This window comes from Panthera tigris, chromosome C2 (assembly GCF_018350195.1).
Source record: "Panthera tigris isolate Pti1 chromosome C2, P.tigris_Pti1_mat1.1, whole genome shotgun sequence".
Lineage (NCBI taxonomy): Eukaryota > Metazoa > Chordata > Mammalia > Carnivora > Felidae > Panthera > Panthera tigris.
Genome location: NC_056668.1, coordinates 46,522,079 through 46,529,544, shown reverse-complemented (window position 1 = coordinate 46,529,544; position 7,466 = coordinate 46,522,079).

Sequence of the window (7,466 nt, the reverse complement as noted above, 5' to 3'; positions counted from 1 at the left end):
CCCAGGACCGCCCCCCCTTACCACTCTGCTACTTTCTCCGGATGTTTCTTTTTATTCCATATAAATTAACCTGTGTCTACACTCCTTTTCTCTTCCTCATTTTTTATTGATTAGGGCTGCTTATTATTATCTTTTTGAGTAATATTATTACCTTCTTTTATTTTTCTGAACTATTCTACTCTTGACTTCATCTCTTCTCAGCTTATTTTGAGTGTGCTAGTCACCAAAACAGGCTTTTGCTGGGGCTTCAACCACCTGTATAGGTCCAGTGCATATCTTTAGGTCATGTTTGCCAAACTCAGCCCTGATCCATTCAGCTTTCCCAAGAGTTGTGGGTCATGTGATACAAATCGTGGTGACCACAAGCAAAGACTGTCCCAAGGGTGGAGGCAGGCTGGTTATTAGTAGTCAGGTCCTCTGATGGCATCATGAGTGCATTATACTATGCAACATTCTTTACTTTTTATCTCAATCTGCTAAATAATGTTGAAAATATATTTTTTTGGGGCGCCTGGGTGGCTCAGTCAGTTAAGCATCCGACTTCGGCTCAGGTCATGATCTCGCGGTTCGTGAGTTCAAGCCCCGCGTCGGGCTCTGTGCTGACAGCTCAGAGCCTGGAGCCTGTTTCAGATTCTGTGTCTCCCTCTCTCTCTGACCCTCCCCCGTTCATGCTCTGTCTCTCTCTGTCTCAAAAATAAATAAACATTAACAAAAATTAAAAAAAAAAGAAAATATATTTTTTTAAAGTTTTTAATGTTTATTTTTGAGAGAAAGAGAGAGTGTGAGTGGGACAAGGGCAGAGAGAGGAGACACAGAATCTGAAGCAGGTTCCAGGCTCTGAGCTGTCAGCACAAAGCCTGACAAAGGGCTCAAACTCATGGACTGCGAGTCCTGTGCCGAAGTCAGACACTTAACTGACTGAGCCACCTCGGCGTCCCTAAAATATCTTATTTTGAGCAGATTGATTGCTTCTTATCTAGTCTCTTAGACCAATTTTCAAATAAACATAGATGTAAACATTTCACTGACACTAAGACACTAAGAAAATTGGACTGTAATAATAATGAAATAAAATAAATGAGAAGTCCTGTTATTGGGGTGCCTGGATGGCTCAGTGCATTAAGTGTCAGACTTCAGCTCAGGTCACAGTCTCACGGTTTGTGAGTTTGAGCCCTGCATCAGGCTCTGTGCTGACAGCTCAAAGCCTGGAGCCTGCTTCAGATTCTGTGTCTCCCTCTCTCTCTGTTCCTCCCCTGCTCATGCTCGGTCTCATTCTCTCTCAAAAATAGATAAACATTGGAAAAAAAAAAGTCCTGTTATCATATGCATTCAGGTCAGGACCAGAAAATGGTTAGTCAAAACGTTGTTTAATGTAAGGAATATTTTTTAAATGATATATTGTTTAAAGATCATATTTAATTTAATATACATAAATATCTTCTGATTGGAGTGCTCCATAGTAGTTGTGTAAAGACTATGATTCCTAATATGAAATCTCTAAGGTGAAAATTTAAATACACTTGCAAACTAATATTGGTGTATAAATCTTTTTTTAAATTTTAATGTTTATTTATTTTTGAGACAGAGACAGAGCATGAACAGGGGAGGGTCAGAGAGAGAGGGAGACACAGAATCGGAAGCAGGCTCCAGGCTCTGAGCTATCAGCACAGAGCCCGATGCAGGGCTCGAACTCATGAACCGTGAGATCATGACCTGAGCCGAAGTCAGAGGCTCAACCGACTGAGCCACCCAGGCGCCCCAATATTGGTGTATAAATCTTAAGGTTTTGAGAATATTTTCCCATTTGTAATTTTTTTATCTACACTTAATTTTAAAAGAAAATTTCATATAGAAATATAAAATTATCATGCCTTAATCAGAGAACTGAAATTAATTTTGATAGAAATAACTTGATTTTTCACTCATATTTCATTGTTATATAATAACTGAATAAATTAAATCATTTAAAATAAAATAAAATAATTTAAAATAACATTAAAATATTAAATTATGTAAGGCAACAAAAAACTGACTCTTCATATCTCTACAACACAACTGATAGGCACAGAAATACCATTGTGGCTTGGAGAATAAAACAGTCTTCCGGTCAGGAGTGTTTGCTGTGCCATGAGCATTAATCACTGTGACTTATAGAAGGCAAATAGAAAATCCATTCATCGAGCAAGTGAGGGGTATTCCTGTACATATACTCAAACTGATTCAGAATTTCTCTTAGGTTATAATAGCATGTAATCTTTAAAAAGATTTAAAATGGAGAGAAAATGCCATTGGTGAATTTTAAGTAATGGTAATTTCAGTTAGAAAAGTAGATATAGGGGTGCCTGGGTGGCTCAGTCAGGTAAGTGTCAACTCTTGATTTCAGTCATGACCTCATGGTGTGTGAGATTGGGCCCCACATCAGGCTCTGAGATGACAGTGCAGAGCCTGCTTAGGATTCTTTCTCTCCCATTCTCTCTGCCCCTCCCCTGCTCATGCTCTCTCTCTCTCTCTCTCTCTCTCTCTCTCAAAATAAATAAACATTAAATATATATATATTTACATGTATATATTTACATATATATATGTAAAACATAGAATTAAAACTGGTTGGTATATGTAAATAAACAAGAAACAGAAATAGGCACTTCTTCAAAATGTATACAAAAATTAAGTCCAAGTGAGTGAAGTAGAGGTAGACTTCTGTTTGCTAAGAATACAAGGAGTAGAGAACATGAAGGAGTCTCTTATAACAGACATTCCTTAAATGCATTGGGAAACCAGAAATGACAGGGAACAAAAAAAGAGAATTAAGTGGCAAGCACATGAGCTGAGGCATGTCTGCTCTTGGGGATGTGCTAATCTTGGGTTTTAACACAGACTGAACCAGGGAGCAGACGCTGTGGGATTCAGAAAAGTAAAAAGTTGGAACTGAAACCACCAATATAAAGTTGGGACCTGAAGGGCCTGCACTCAATTAAAAGGTTAATAGGAAAAAAGGAAAGAAAAGTGCACTGATACAGGAGAATATAAGGAAGTTTACTTTAGTCTGAATTTTGGCTAAAATTTTTTTTTTAAATTTCTCTGTTGGGCCTTTACCAAACATTGTCTGGTTTGGAAAAGAAATTGCCTTAAAAATTGCTCTTGTAACACTAATACTTCTGAGAGTCATGGAATAAAAAAACACAAAAATTCCTTGATAGGACATGCTTTCAACCAAGGCTGCACAGGGTTCCTATAAGACTGAAAATGAGTTTATAATACAATTGTAAACAAAAAGAAAAAAAGAAAAAAGAAAGAAAGAAAGAAATGATCCACCATGGTCCATATAACAGGAGATTTTGAATTTCAATACTGGAAGAAAATAGAACAATCTGATAGAGATTCTGAAATAAATATAATTAAGATAACTAAAGAGAAAAAGACAAGATTCAAAGCTACAGGAAAAAGGACACAAAAGCATTAAAAAATAAGATGTACTGATAAATGGATAGAGAGATGGATATATGGAATAATGTATGTACATCAAGCATAGTAAAATGTTTATAGTAGAATATAGGTAGTGGACATTCTATATATAGAGAGTGGTAGTAGATATAGGTTGTGGATATACTATAGATACACTATTTATAGGTGTTCAGTGTCAAATTATTTCAATTCTTACATGTTTGTAAATTTTCATAACAAAATATTGGGAGAAATACACTATGAACCAAGAATAGCTACATATAAAAAGAATTAACTAGAGAAAACTATAAAATCTGGGTAAATAAAAAACTATTTGCAGGCATTATCCATAAACAAACGACCACAGTACCAAAGGATCACAATAAAACTGGAATGAGCAAGTTTGGGAGCAAATAAAAATCATGTCACCATCCATATATATCTCAAATGATGAAGACTGAAGGATTTTTTTAAAATATTTTTAACATTCATTTTTGAGAGACTGAGACAGAGCACGTGCAGGGGAGGGGCACGGAGAGAAGGAGACACAGAATCCAAAGCAGGATCTGAGCTTTTAGCACAGAGCCCACCCCAGGGCTCGAACTCACCAACCACTAGATCATGACCTGAGCTGAAGTCAGAAACTTAACCGATTGAGCCATGCAGGTGCCCTGATGACTGAAGTTTAAGTGTGACATAGAGTCATGGCAGTCGTACTCAGTGTGTGGCCTCCTGACTAGCAGCAGCAGCCTCACCTAGGAACTAACTAGCAAAGCCAATTTTGGAACTCCTCTACAGACATGCTCGAGCAAAAACTTTAGGGGCAAGGCCCAGCACTCTGTTTTAAAGGTGATTCCAGTGCTCCCTTGATCATCACAGAATCACTGGTTATAAGGAAAAAGAGTTTCCGATAAAAGGTAGCTGAAAAAAATTAATCAGTGATAAAAATTAGCAATAACTTAAGAGAATTCCCTTTCAGGTCCAAAATGAAAAGTATTACCACTTCTGTTCAATAAAGTACTTGCAAAGGATTTTGCTACCTACATTTAAACATCATGGCGATTTTTATTGTCAAAGTGTTAAAGCTCATAAGTAAGTTCAATAAAATCATGCTGAATTTTGGATTGGGGTACAAAGTTGTATAAAATTAAATGTATTCTTACAAAGTAGAAACACTTATAAAATGTAATTTTTAAAAGATACCTTTATAATAAACATAATATATCTATAATTGAGACAATGGAAGATGTGCAAAAACTTTATGAAGAAAAATATAAAATCTTATTGCAAATCAGAGAGATAGCTACGAGAGAGATCTTACTGGATAAGAAGATTCAATATCACAACAAGGCACTGCTCTCAGAATGTGTGTGTATACATTTTTAAAAATTTTTGAAGAAAATCATTGAAAAAAATTGGAGAATATCTTCATGACATGCAGTAGTGAAGGCTTATGTAGTCAAGACTTAGAAAAGCCAAAACATGAAGGAAAAGATCGACGCATTTGACTTTTAAATTTATTTGACAAAAGATACTACAAATGAAGTGGAATGTGAGACTGTGCACTAGGATGAAATCTTAATGTCTAGGAGGAATAATGAATTAGTACCTAAAATACACAAATAACTCATAAATCAACAAAAGACAAATTCAAGAGAAGAATGGATGAAGGCTATGAGCTGGCAATTCACAGAAGCATAAACCTGAATGATCGAAAATATGTGAAAATGAAAAACGAGGCTTGTTTTCATAGGTTTTCTGTCCTTTCAGTTGAGTATTGGTAGTGTACAGAGGGCAATAAATAGCTATTGTCAGTCTTCCATTTTTAACTCCTATTGCTTTGCATTAATAATTTGCAATATTTTGGGGGCGCCTGGGTGGTTCAGTCGATTGAGTGTCCGACTTCAGTTCAGGTCATGATCTCGCGGTTCTTGAGTTTGAGCCCTGTGTCAGGCTCTGTGCTGGCAGCTCAGAGCCTGGAGCCTGCTTCAGATTCTGTGTCCCCCTCTCTCTCTGCCCCACCCCTACTTGTGCTCTGTCTCCCTCTGTCCTTCAAAAATGAATAAGCATAATTTTTTTTAATAATTCGCAATATTTTTGCAAAGGATATGACTGTGATACTGGTTACTCATCCAATTTTGGTTTGAAGGGGTAATTGGGGTGAAGATGTACTCAAGCTTTTTTTACTTTTCAGCTCAGTCTAAGAAGCCCATTTATTTATTGATTTAGCAACCTTATATCTATAGAACTTGTTGAAATGAGTGTGTTTCTCTTCTCACCAGCTAAGATTGGCAAAAGGTCAGAAAGTTCTTTTTTTAATGTGTCTCGCAATTAAAAGTCATTCCCTGAGGACATTAAAAACTTCACGTATAGGGAAAAAGTGTAAAAATATATACCTGGCGAAGTGGAAACACCGGAGCTGGGAACATTCTAAATTAGGAGAGTAGGTTATACCCAAAAGAATTGCATGATGGCTGGGATCAAATCTGAAAATTAAGTAGAGGTTGATAATAGCTAAGAATTAGGAGAGTAACTCACTGAAAATTTGTTGTCACAAGCCAACTTTTTCAGACGAATTTACCTCTTATTAAGTATGGCAATTTGGGGTGCCTCGGTGTCTCAGTTGGTTAAGCGGCCAACTGTGGCTAAGGTCATAGTCATGGTTTGTGAATTTGAGCCCCCCATGGGTCTCTGCACTGACAGTGTGAACCCGCTTGGGATTCTCTCTCTCTACCTTTCTCTCTCTGGCCCTCTCCCACTTGTGCTCTCTCTCTCTCTCTCTCTCTCTCTCTCTCTCTCTCTCTCTCTTTCTCTCTTTCTTTCTCAAAATAAATAAATAAACTTAAAAAAAGTACAGCAATATAATTTTTAAAATTCTACTTTAAAAACCATTACTGAGTGGCAAGTTGTCCACATTTCTATATTAAAGAATGGTTAGTGAATTGGCTTTGGAATCAGATTATATGGACTCACATGCTGGTTTGCTGTATGCCTTTGAGCAAGTTACATGGCCTCTCTGCCTCAGATCCCTTATCTGCAAGATGGAATGGTTAATACTACCTACTTCATAAGATTATTACAAGGGTTGGAAGATATAATACCAGTAAAGCCACAGCATCTGAAAAATACTAAATGGATAAAATTTAGCTACAGGTATCATACCACATCTAAGGGAAGCCTGTGTGTTTGGATCTCAATCATGTAACTAATGTATTATAGCTGACCTCCTAACAATTTTTGTGCCTGGAAAGTGCCAACTGATCTCTTTTTAAAAGTGTAAGTTAAAAACTAAGTGTTAAGAGAAAGGATACATCAGTGAAGATAATATTTTTTACCAAATAATTTCATAGTTTAATATAGCTAAACCCTGAGCATGTGTGTATTTCTGAGGGAATGCACAGATTAGATCTCACCACTGATACTAGACACACACACACTCCAAATATGTAGGTCAGCCAAAACCTGGATACACATAATTTGCATTCCTAAATACCATGGAACAGAATCACTAGCTGAAACTGACATTCCATATATTCTTTGCTATTAACTAGAAGTGAAAATATTTTCCATTATAATTAAAACATGATTAGCAGTACAAAATGTGAGGTATGCATTTTAAAATCATTTTGAACCCAAACCATTAAAACCAAACTTTTTTGATTTGCAGATGAGGGAAGTTAGTATCACAGGTTTTACACGGGGCTAGAACATAGGTCTCTTAACTCGCCAATATTTTTCCCAGCCCAGAGTTCAGTGATGACTTTTCCAGTTGTGTTTATAAGTTTATAATGGCTTAAAAATGACTGCATATAAGGAAAAGTATGTATCGAGCATAAACTTCATGCCCAACACTCAACTAGACACCATGGGGAGATGTATAGTGTTGATGTGTGGCAATTTTAATAAAGAGCACTGGGGATTGTTTTGTAAAACAAGACTGAATAAAAAGTAATATATTGATATTTCCACTTTCGAATATAGTGTTGTGGTTAAAAGTGAAGAATCTGAATTTAAGCTGGCGT